The sequence below is a fragment of the Pan paniscus genome, chromosome 13 (genome assembly GCF_029289425.2).
Source record: "Pan paniscus chromosome 13, NHGRI_mPanPan1-v2.0_pri, whole genome shotgun sequence".
NCBI classification, from domain to species: Eukaryota; Metazoa; Chordata; class Mammalia; order Primates; family Hominidae; genus Pan; species Pan paniscus.
In genome coordinates, this window is record NC_073262.2 from 123,376,337 (window position 1) to 123,389,120 (window position 12,784).

Sequence of the window (12,784 nt, forward strand, 5' to 3'; positions counted from 1 at the left end):
TTTTGGCAAATTTCTTCATTGGTTTTTTCCCAGCTTTAATTTTTGCATCTGGCAAGAGTTTCTGCAAATTCCCTGTGGTAAAGATGGCAGGCCGCCCTGGAGATCTTCTCTTCCTTGTGGGTTGGCTGTGGCTCGGAAGTGGCGGCTTCCTGGAGCCTGTGTGTCCATTCCCAACTTCCTTGCATCTAGGTAAGGCCTCATGACTAAATTCTGGTCAATAAAATATGGGCAGAATTGATGTTTACCACTTGTATGCCTCAGTCATGTTAAAAAACAACAACAACAAAAAACAAAACAAAACCACCTGTGCAATCCTGTGGTCTCTTACTTAGTGTCAGCTGGATGTTGTCTCCCAGGATCCCAGGATAACCCCCAGAGCCACGTGTTGAAGATGATGGTTTGGTCAGTCTGGATCCCTCTGTCTCCCACTCCAGCTGTAGATTGAACTTTCTGTGAGCAAGAAATGAATCTCTGTTTAAAGTCATTTAGGTCTCGCATGTGATGTGACTTTGTGTCTTTTCTTATATAATTGGGTATCCTCTTGGTGCACAATGAAACCCACTTATTAATTCCTTTTAATGTTGGTGTCTTGGCTCTAAAGAGCTGGCACATTGCATACATGTCTGCTAAGAAACCTATAAATAGCCTGTAGTCAACTGTGTGTATCTGGTCTCAGATTCTTTCACAGAGACAGGTCCCCTTTGAAAGACGAGCCTCACAAACTTGGCCACCATGTGATAAGGCCTTGTCAGCAACAGAGAATTGGGGGTTCAACTTCAAGAAAATCCTAACTATAGTCATTGTCTCCAAAGGTCATTCCCAGAAGGTGGTGGTGGCCATTATACAACTATAATGGGATTCCAAATCAAACACACAAATGAGGCAAGAAGATTTTTATTTTTTGTATTCTGCCTTTTTTCCTTCTGCAGCTTTAGAGAAGTGACAGATCAAGGGCAAAAGCGGCTTGTACTTGTTATCCAAATACTCTATTCTGAATGCTATGGGACACCGGCACAGCAGTGCCAGCCACAGCTGAAAAGAAAAGTTTGTACTTAACTATCTGTAGCAAAAAGAAACACAAGCAACAAATAGTTCTGCCATCCATGGCCAGTATTTTGATTACGAATCCTGAGATGTACTTAACCAAAGATATCTAAATGATTAACTTTATAGAAAGTCAATGACAATGTTCAGTCAAAGAGAATAAAGTTAAACTAAGGGATGGAGAAAATGCCCCATTAAGAAGAAATTGCATAAGCCACTGCTGTGGTTCTATTTTTGCAGGATAATTAAACCGATTTAAAGGAAAGATGGGATTAAGAGACAGAAAGTGAGAGGTCATCTAATCTACCAGTTTTTCAAAAGCCAATTCTCTGATCTGTGCTAGTCCGAGATAATGTCTTCCCCGTTAATGGACAAATGAAATAAATTAGGAAAATGAATGAGCTTTTAATAAAGTATGCAACATAAATTATATTCTCTATCCTATGAACATGTGCTTCTTAATTTTTATACTAAATGTTCTTTCTTCAAATAAATTTTAGTCATAATAGTGTTTATTGATGGTTTTATTTTCTTTTTAATATCTTTTACTGAAAAATAAAGTAGCCCTTAGTTCTTTTATTTATTTATTTATTTTTGGAAATTGTACTGGTTTCTGAAATTCTAGAAGCTATTCTAATTTATTCCTTGAATAAATTACATCATGTTTTTTAGAAAGAGGGAGCATTTTATAAAATCTCTGAATAATACTTGTCTATGCTAAAGATATTTCACCATTAGAAATGCTCTATTTTCTCTGATACTAAGGGTTAGATGGTTAAATTACTTTACAAATTTTTTTTCCTGCCCAGTAACATAGAAATGTAGAGCTAGACTGGGCACTGAAAAACATCTGGTTAAATTACTTTCTTTTATATAGAGATGCAGGTGGAGACACACAACAGTAAGGTCATTGGATCAGTATCCTATGATTGGGTAATTGCACAAATAGGTCCTTTGAACTCTCAGCCATACTGTTTTCTATGTACCATATCGGCACCTTAATTAAATAGCACAGCCCACTTCTCAGGTGAAGCTCTTTCAAGTTTTGACAAGCTTTGGTTTAATTTGATTCTTACCTGAACCACATCTATATTATAAAAATAATAATTCTTAATAGAAATTGCATGTCATTTGAATGTTAGAGTAATTGTATACTCCTTTATATATCCCGTGTAGGGAAAGCCTTCATATGGGGAAGCACTTGCCAACAGGGTGATCATGATGCCAATGGAAGGCTCTATAATTGGGAGAGTTGGGCTTACTTCAAGGATAGAGAAGGGAGGAGAGCCAAACTAAAACAATTTTTTTTCTTAAAATAGCTTACATTTTGGCAAACAACAATTTTTATTTACAACTTATACACAAATGAAAACAAGATATGGAGAAAACTTGTGTACAGTTTTTAAACAAACTGAACTCTTTTACATCCCATATTATGATAGAATTCCAAACTTTTACAGGAAATGGAGTTCCCTTAAAACATGATCCAACTTGAATCTGTGTCGCTGGCAGTTTTGAGTCTTCAAAAGATAGCTATTTTAAGCTAAGCTTTCTAAAATCTATTTCCTTACAACTGTATATATAAAAAGTGTACTATTATAGGAATATTAATACAATCCCCATTTACAAATTGTAGAGGGGATATAAGTGGAAAATATGAAGTAGAACATTTCAGAATGGTGCAGAAAATGAAATGGGAAATTGCTGCTGCTGTGTTAGCCCTCCTTCTCCCAGAAACCAGAGAAAATAACTCCTCTCCTCCCCTTAGCTGTGAAAGCAGGGAGGGTGCTTGGGGAGAGGGTCAGAGCATACCCCATGCGGGTGTCAAAATTATGCTTTGCCTGGTTGGAAAATGAGTGTCTGACTTACGGAAGAATCACCCTTTGGCACATCTGACATGTATAAAATTCTCCTCAGTGGAGTATCCCACTAGGATGAAGCAAGTATTGCATAAATGAAAACCTTTATGATGCTATCATTTACTTGTTAATGTGTATACAGATGTATAACAAGCATATATGTGTGTGTGTGTGTTTCTGTACAACCATATGTATAACTGAATCAGCCTTTGTCTTCTTTCACTATCTTATTCTACTTGCACATTTAGGAGTGGTAGGAATCACTTATAACCCTGGCCTATCCACTCCTACCCCCGCTCATTTCCGCGTCCTTGGTACAAAGGCTCTAACTGTGCTCACCTGGGCTCCGTGGGCGTGTCTCTTCCTCTGGGTACTCACTGCCATAAACAGCGCTTCCTGCTGTATGAAATTTCACTCATTCCTTCCTGCCTACCTTCCAAGTTCAAAACTTCTGGTCCTATCTGTAACTGCCCACCTTTCCAACTCAATCCCTTATCAGAGTTCACATTTTTCCCCTTTTCCCTGATAATGCCCCCATTCTTCTGCTCACACCAACTGTTACATTCTTAAGTTGAGATCTGTCCTTTTTTGTTGTTGTTTGGTTTACCCTATCAAGAGTTTATATTAAACAAAAGGGTGCAGTTTAGATAAATAAGTATGTGTGCATTATTATTCTAGAGAGAATTTTGTTCACAATGGGATATATAATTGATACACATTTCTCTATAAAATTTTTAAGTTTTAAATGGGAACGGTAGGCAAGTAAACTTACATGGGAACTAGAATAATGACCCTCGGATTTGGTACTGTGGCTTTTGTTTTTGAACTGAAAATTTCTACTGTCAGTTGATTCACTTGATAACCTAGGTAAAAATACTGAATGGTTTTGTTTTAGCGTGTGTGTGTGTGTGTGTGTGTGTGTGTGTGTGTGTGTAAAAATACATTTTGACATGATGGAGATAGGGTTAGCACTGTTCTAACTCCTACTTCAATCTCTACATTTCCACTTCATGCCCCACCAGTCATGCTTAGTAAATAGTGAATTCTAGGAAGTTTGAAATATATGTTTTCCATAGTAAAATTTATTATAACTACGGTCAAAAATATACCAGTTGCCTAAATTAACTTTTAGTAAATATTATTCAGACACATAGACTGACTCCTAATGTGTAGACTTCAGCATCTGTTGTAATATTTTCATGTTTCTGTTTACAACTGACTACTTGGAAGCCATTATTTCATAGAGTTGGCATCACTGGGCTATTCAGTGAATGTAGAGTAGGGGTGATGGGCATGGTATGTACATCCTCTGGCTTTTGTAACTGTGTTTTAAGAAGTGGATTGGCATGCCTCTTATCAGTCAATGGGCTAAAGGGATTCTGTTGCTATTCTGTAGTATTTCAAACATAGAGAAGAGCTCATGAATGTATGGGTCATTATACTCTTGCTGGCTTTACGTGTGGATAAAGATGGATGACTCCCAGGTGTGATGTGACAGCCTCTACAAAAACCTTTCCCCAACATTTTCTCTCTTCTCTTTGCTTCTTACACTACTGAAAACAGAAACAACAGGATACTAGCCTGTGGGGTTAAGGCAGTGCAGCCTAGCATGGACTCTGGAGCTGGATTACTGAGTCCAAAGTTCAGTTCCAGTAACTATCAGCTGTGTGGCTTTGATCATCTACCTAACCTCTCTGAGCTTCAATTTCCTCATCTCTATTGATGAAGAAAATAATAGCACCTGATCATCGTTGTGGGGTTAAATATGTAGATATGTACAAAGTACTTAGAACAGTGGCTGCCAGCTACATAGAATGTGCCACTGTGGCTATTATGATTGAGGATTTTTCTGGAGATAAAAGACACTGAACTAAAACCGGAAATCAGTAACTTTACTGTGTCCATAGGAAGTCTACTGGGTAGAGGAACTCTGAAAGAAAGAGAGGATATCAAAGATAAACTAATTTGTTTGGAGGTTCACCAAATCTTCATAGTTCTAAATATCATATCCTCTGAAAAGCAGATATTTTTGCATTTTTACTTATTTATTTATTTATTTTTCAATGTTGGATTTTTTAAAATTATACTTCAAGTTTTAGGGTACATGTGCACAACGTGCAGGTTAGTTACATGTGTATACATGTGCCATGTTGGTGTGCTGCACCCATTAACTCGTCTGGAAACCATCATTCTCAGCAAACTATCGCAAGGACAAAAAACCAAACACCGCATGTTCTCACTCATAGGTGGGAATTGAACAATGAGAACACAGGGACACAGGAAGGGGAACATCACACACCGGGGCCTGTTGCGGGGTGCGGGGAGAGGGGAGGGATAGCATTAGGAGATATACCTAATATTTTTGCATTTTTACAACCAAACAAAAGTATTCTGAGAAATGCTAGAATGGCAGCCTCTGGCAAATGACTTGGGATCCAAAGCAACTTGCCATCTTAAGGGAGCAATTTGGGCCTCCAGGTACACTTATCCATGCCTACTGCATTGAGTTAGTCCTGCCCCCAGTGTAAAACCAGAGGAGCCAAGCTTTACAGGCCATTCTAGTTTCTTCTGGGCTAGCCCCAGAACAAGTTCCAGGATGGTCATGTCTTCACTGCGGCAATCCCAGAATACTAAGTTTCTCTGATGATGAGTTCTTGGGTATGTAAATGACAAAAATTCTCCCTAAGGACAATCCTTAAAAGCAAAGAGCATATGAAGTTGCCTGTGTGATGTCACTTAAGATAACAAGGGGATGTCTAGCCACCCCAAAACATAATTTAAAAATGAAATAATATAAACATTGAAAGGGATGTTAAATATAAATTATTCTAGTGAGCATTATTCACATTGTCTGGCATGTAGCAGTTGCTCAATAAATGTCGAATAAATGAATGGATTAATTAAAATATGGCCCAGCTTCTGATGTAGCTATAAATTTCACTGTGTAAAGCTGGAACATTGGTAGTTATAAAAAATTTACCACCCAATCCAAGATTAATCAACCTCTTTTTTGTGCCATGGATTTCTTTAGCAGTCTGATGAAGGCCATGAACTTCTACTTAGGATAAGGTTTTTTTTTGTTTTTTTTTTTGTTTTGTTTTTTTTGAGACAGTTTCACTCTTGTTTCCCAGGATGGAGTGCAATGGTGCGATCTCGGCTCACCACAACCTCCGCCTCCTGGGTTCAAGTGATTCTCCTGCCTCAGCCTCCCGAGTAGCTGGGATTACAGGCATGCACCACCAGGACCGGCTAATTTTTTGTAGTTTTTTTTTTTTAGTAGAGATGGGGTTTCTCCATGTTGGTCAGGCTGGTTGCAAACTCCCAACCTCAATTGATCCACCCACCTCGGCCTCCCAAAGTGCTGGGATGACAGGCGTGAGCCACCGCACCTGGCTGGATAAGGTTTTTTTTTGATGACTTTATTGAGATGTAATTGAAGCACAATCAACTTTACATATTTATGTTGAACAATGTGATGAGTTTTTACATGCACAAATATCCATGAATACATCACCACAATCAAGATAAAAACATTTAATCACTTTCCAAGGATCCTTCATGCTCATTTGCAACCTATTATTCCCCAGGCAACCACTGATCTTTTTTTTTTGGTTTGAGACAGAGTCTCGCTCTGTTGCCCAGGCTGGAGTGCAGTGGCGCAATCTCAGCTCACTGCAAGCTCCACCTCCTGGGTTCACGCCATTCTCCTGCCTCAGCCTTCTGAGTAGTTGGGACTACAGGCATCAGGCACCATGCCTGGCTAATTTTTGTATTTTTAGTAGAGATGAGGTTTCACCATGTTAGTCAGGCTGGTCTCGAACTCCCGACCTCAGGTGATCCACCTGCCTTGGCCTCCCAAAGTGCTGGCATTACAGGCGTGAGCCACTGCACCTGGCCGATCTTCTTTTTATACTTATTTTATATTTTCTAGAATTTTTTATAAGTGGGATCACACAGTATATGCTCTTTTTGTCATTTATAAATGTCAGTTCAATGAAGACGGTTAATAATGTTATTCTGGTCTGTGTCTTTGCTAAGTTTTTTGTTTAGTGTGTTATCAATTACTGAGAGGTAGTTATAAAAATTTCTGCTATAATTGTGGACTTCTCTATTTCTATTTAATTCAGTCGATTGTTGCTTCATGTATCTTGAGTATCTGCTATTAGGCACTTACACATTTATAATTGTTATTTCTCTTTTATCATTATGAAAAAAATCCTTTGTATAAGCAGTACTACTTTCTATATTGAAGTATACTTATCAGATATCAAAACAGTCAGTCCAGCCTTTTATTGCTTACTGTTTGTGTGGTATTATTTTTTTCCTTTCATTCACTTTCAACTTATCTGTGTTTTTATATTGTCTCTAATAGGAAACATAAAATAGAGTCTTGCTTGAGTATCCACTCTGTTAATTTATGCTTCTTAATTGTAGTTTTTGGACATTTGACATTTAATGTAATTATTAATATTGTTTGATTTAGTTCTACCATTTTATTGTCTGTTTTCTGTTTTTCTCCTGTGTATTCTGTTTCCTTTTTTCTTCCTTTCTTTGGCATGCCAGAGTATTTTTTTAACGTTCTGATTTAAGTTTTCACTACTTGGCTATATTCCTTTGGATTTTCTTTTTTCTTAATGGTTGTTCTAGTGATTAAAATATACATATCTAACCTATTAGGTCTATCTATATTGTACTACCTCATTCAAATGTAGACATTTATATTGCATTTATCATATATGTACTTACACTATACATATGTACATAGTTTATACATTACTTATATATACATACATATATTACCCCATTCAATAATTTTATTTTTTGCTTTCTATAATTACACATATTTTAAGGAACTTAAGAGGATAATACACTCTGTTATATTTACCCACATTTTTACCATTTATGTTGCTGTTCCTTTATTTCTGAGGAAACAACTTACCCTTGGATATAATTTCCCTTCAGCCTATAGACCCTCCCTTGAGTATTTGTAGAACAAGGCTGATGGTGGGAAATTATTTTAGTTTCTCTACATCTGAAATGTCTTCATTTCACCTTCATTTCTGAAGAATATTTTCACTATATATTGTACTCCGATTTCACTTTTTTTTCTTTCAGTGCTTTAAAGATGTCATCTTACTGTTTTCTCACCTCCACATTAGCTGATAGGAGGTCCATGGCCAATTAGGTCATTGCTACACTGTCCATAATATGTCTTTCTCTCTAGCCACTTTCAAGGTACATATTTATCTTAGGTTTACAACAATTTGACAAAGATATTTACAAGCATGATTTTCAATGAGCTTATCCTGCTTGAGATTAACTGAACTCTTTGAATCTCTAAATTGATGTCTTTCCCCAAAATTGGGGAGTTTAGAGCCATGATTTCTTCATACTTTTTTCTGTTCCAAACTTTTTCTTTTACTTCCAACACTCCAGTGATGTGTATATTTGAATTTTTTAATATCGTCTCGCAAATTCCTGCAGTTGTTTTCTCCCCCATCCCTCATTTCATTTCTCCCTCTGTTCTTCACATTGGACAATTTCCATTGTCTATCTTCAAATTGACTGAGTTTTTCCTTTGTATCTCGATTTTGTTGATGATCCCATTCAATGACTTTTTTCATGTTAGAGTTCCATTTTGGGGTTGAAATTTATCACTTGGTTCTTTTTTATATATAGTTTATGTTTCTCTGATGAGAATTCCTCTTTCCATTCATGTCAAGTGTATTCTCTTCAACTTAGAAAGCATGTTATAATAGCTGCTTTAAAGCCTTTATCTAACAATTCTAACACCTTGGTCATGTCAGAGTTGGTATCTTCTAGTTGCCTGGTCCCTTGAAAACTGATCACATTTTCCTGGTTTTCTCATGTTGGGAATTTGGGAGCATATCCCAGACCTTGTGTACATTCTGTTGCTTAGACTCTGATTCCTCTAGAGGATGTTGAGGTGTTACGTTTTAGTAGAAAATCAGTTCAATGAGGGTCAGACTGCAAACTGTGCTCATCATCTTAGGGCTGTGTTCAAATTTCAGTTCAGTTTTAAAATATTTGCTGTGGTTTGGGTCTGCTGTATGTGTATATAGAACCTGAGATTTCTATGGGTTCAGACACAGAAATAAGGGAACTCTTCTGGATTTCTCCGCTCCAAGATTTGCTCTCAGACTCTCCAGCCCACAGCTACCTATTTTCCTGGTTCCTCTGGCAATGAAATGATCTCTTTTGGAGCTTAACTGCCTGCACCGCAAAGACTGCTTTGCTGCAAATGGGGCTTTCCCTCAGGCGAAAAAAAATAAAAGTGAAACTCGCCTACATATGGTTTATTTCTACAAGATGAGAGTCCCCTTAAGAAGCAACCTGTATAGTTGTTTTTTGTTTCTTATCCATGAGTTTCTAGTTGTAATCAATGGGATATAAGGGCTATTTTGTGCTTAGGCTCCAACATGCTGAAACTGAAACTCCCAGAAAAGGATTTTGTTAGTTTTTCAAACCTAAACAGGTGTATTTTATTATCCATTTTGCATTCAGGAATTTTACCAGTTCTCTAGTGAGAAGAAATTTACGTATAATCAGAATGCCATTATACGTAATTTGTGGTTTTGTTGTATATTATTAGGCTTCAATTAACTATATGATAATATGTTTATAATTCTCCTTTTGAATGTCATTGCCATTCCTTTTGCTGTCTTTGCAAAACGAAGTCCCAAACTGGAGAAACAAGTCATTCAAAATCTGGGTACAACTTTAGAATAAGATTTTGAATGCTGAAAATAAATACATAAGACAAGGAAAGTTGATTGTGTAATATCCTCATTAGATTGTGCATCGTATCTTAATTCTCCCATTAAGCCATGTCATTACAAAATGTTAAACTGGGGAAGTCCTTCCAAGTCACTCAGGTTGCTCTCATTATTATACAAGCGAACTGTTGAAGACAATAAAAATAGAGTGACATTTCAAAAGTCTAGAGTCTATTAATATCAGAACTCTACTTTAACCCAGATCAATTCTATTCTGATCAATTCTATTGGTCTAGTCCAATTCTGATCAATTCTATTGGTCTAGTCCAATTCCATTTCTCCACATTAGAATTAGGTATTGAATCCTTTAAACTGAGGCATTGTATTTTCAAGATTTGTCATGGAAAGATCATTATATGTCCATAAGCCTTATTAACTGCAAAACATTTTAAGTGAGTTTTTTTCCAGGAATATTATGAGTCATTTTATTTAATCAACAAATAATGCTCTGAACTATGTATCATTTTTAGCTCCATTTTCCAGATGAGGAAACTGTTAAGAGGTTAGTGATATTAAGTATCTTGTCCAAGGTTGCAAAGCAAGTATATTGGCCAAAGCTAACTCCAAAATTTATAAATTGACCATTTTGGCCCCGAAGTTCATAGTCCTAAATCTATTAAATGGTGTGTCATGATCTGGCAAAAACAAATGAACAAAAGCTTTTGTAAATTTATTCATATGAAATTATGTAACATTATATGTAATAAGATTTATCCTGGAAAATCTGGGCTGTGATTTACACATAGGCAACCAATATATAGTTCTTGAGTAAATGAATGATACCATCATCTTCATCATCATCATCACTACTAATAAATGTTATGTATCATTTGTTGTGTGTCATGCACTGTTATAAATATGTCATATGCATTGTCTTTCTAAGATCTCAGAACAAGTCATTTTAATACAATAGATATGGGAATTGAGACACAAAGAAGTTGAGTAACTTTCCCAAGTTTGTAAAGTTAGTTAGTGGTAAAGCTTGGGGCAAAAGCCCAGGCAGCTCTGCAAACAGTGTTTTTACCCAATGTAAAAAGAAGAGCACATGTCCAGTACTTTTTCAGTGAGGAAATTACCTTTAAATATTGGTTTTATTTAGTAACACATCATTAGGCACCATTTGACATTGGTTATCACGTCATTATTTACTTTTGCAATTTCAACACCCCCGCTCCTGCCATCTTGGCTACTGTGCCTCAAATGGAAGCAGTATGTAAGAGTTCAATCTTGCTTTCTGGCCCTCTTTCCTTAATCATGAACATTTTACTCTTTTAAAAAGTTTAAGTAGAAACAGACCTATTTAGGAAAATAGATTAAATAACCATACAACAGTATTTCTAAAGACAACTTTTAAAAAATGTATTAAAGACAAAATAAATACAGTATGATTTTGTGCCTTTACCAGTAGACTCTCCCATTTCCTTTACCTGCTTACCCCTAGTTCCTCCCTGAAGGCCATTATGAAGCCTAACTCAGTCAAAGCTTTTGCTTCAGTGGGTGCGTTCCCTGCATTTTGATATGTCACCTGTATCTTTAGAATTGGTCTTTCCAGTTGTGTCATTCTAATAAAGTATATTCTCTTTTTTAGAGAGATCAAAGAAAGATTCTTTGAGGCTAGTGGGACCATATGTTATTCCTCTTCATACTCACCATATGTCTAATACTCAAAAGTGTTTGGCAAAGTCTCACTTAATGATTGAATGGGGAGAGTCCTGAGCCAGGTTATCACAAGTGCTGATAAATGTTAAACTGAAACAGAATGAGTGAGAAAAAAATGCACTTCCTCCATTTCCTCACTCTTCTGCAATGATTTTTTTTTCTGAAGACAAGAACTCCAACTGTTTTCTTTCTGGTCCTCAACTTCTCTCCTCTCCACTTTATATTTTTCTGACCTGGCTGGGTGGCAAAATGCTTGCATTTAACCTTTGTTTTCTTCTCTAATTGTCTCTTCCATCTGGCTTTCCATTGCCAAGTATTTCTTCAAAATAATTTTCTCAAAAATACACTTTTATTCCCCAAAGTATTTTAAACAAAACTTAAACGTGGCTGTTTAACTTTTGTTTGAACTAAACAGATGTTTAGTTCAATGTCATGATATCTAGAGCTAATTTTCAGGAAGCAATGCCTTGGTGAGAAAACATAAGCCTGAAATATCTTTCAGTAATTGCAATTGTATAAAGAAGAATTTTTGGAAAGTGCAAACATAGACTTGTTTATTGTGATGTCTGTGGATGTAAAAATAAAATTAATAGGAAAAATAACATGAATTAATTAACTTGCCTCAAATAAAAGATTATTTCCTCAGCATCAAGTGAAAAAACAAAAACAAAACAAAGATGGGTTCTGAAGGCATCCATGCTCATTATGGCAGAAAAATAAAATATTTTACAAGTTAATATTTGCTAACGTACAAGTTGCGTCCAAGGTTTGGATTCTATGCTACACTCCTGGGAACTTGTTCAGTAACGTATGTGTGAGCTAGAGATAGGAAGTGCTTTAAATGAGCCCCTCCAGGTTCTCTGAAACAATTTTGATTCAGCTCTGCATCTCCTTATTAAACTCATGTGGGACTTGCGGGTGCTTGGACATGAAAGCTGCAAATTCCTGACACGGTTGTGACCCTTGGTGGTGGGCTTTGCAAGACAATAAAAAGGGTGAGTCCCCAGCTGTGTACATGTCAACTAGTGAACCTCAAAAATAGGGTTATTGACGAGAGAGAAAGACTTAATTTATATAGGTTAAAAAAAAAAGGAGCACCAGGCAGAGAGTAGAGAGATGGCAAAACATGGAATAAGAAATAGGCTTAAGATGTGGGAGAGGATGGAAACCTGTACCTTGCTGGCCTCTTAAATAGAAAAAGGAGAAAGCAATAAGCAACAGAAGATTCTTAATGATCTGAATATGGCCACAGATGCCTGAGGCTGGGCCTATTTCAGGCCAATAATGAGCTTTTGGGCTTATGGAGTCATTTATTTGGCTCTACAGTGTGGAGCCCAAAGGTGCTGTTCATTAGGAAGCAGGAACTTTACCTAAGGGTTGTTTGTGTTGGTCTTTCTTGCCAGAATGAATTGTTCATTAGTATCG

General features: G+C 36.6%; 2 long non-coding RNA genes across 2 annotated transcripts in view; one reads left to right on the forward strand and one right to left on the reverse strand.

Annotated features, from left to right (window-relative positions):
• The window catches only part of LOC103786116 (uncharacterized), an 859,517-nt gene that overhangs the window by 807,030 nt on the left and 39,703 nt on the right, over positions 1–12,784 (forward strand). The window contains exon 11 of the long non-coding RNA XR_010109414.1: positions 34–189. This is a non-coding gene — a long non-coding RNA (uncharacterized LOC103786116). The remainder of the gene's footprint in view (positions 1–33; positions 190–12,784) is intronic.
• The window catches only part of LOC117979469 (uncharacterized), a 125,345-nt gene that overhangs the window by 72,740 nt on the left and 39,821 nt on the right, over positions 1–12,784 (reverse strand). The window lies entirely within an intron of this gene.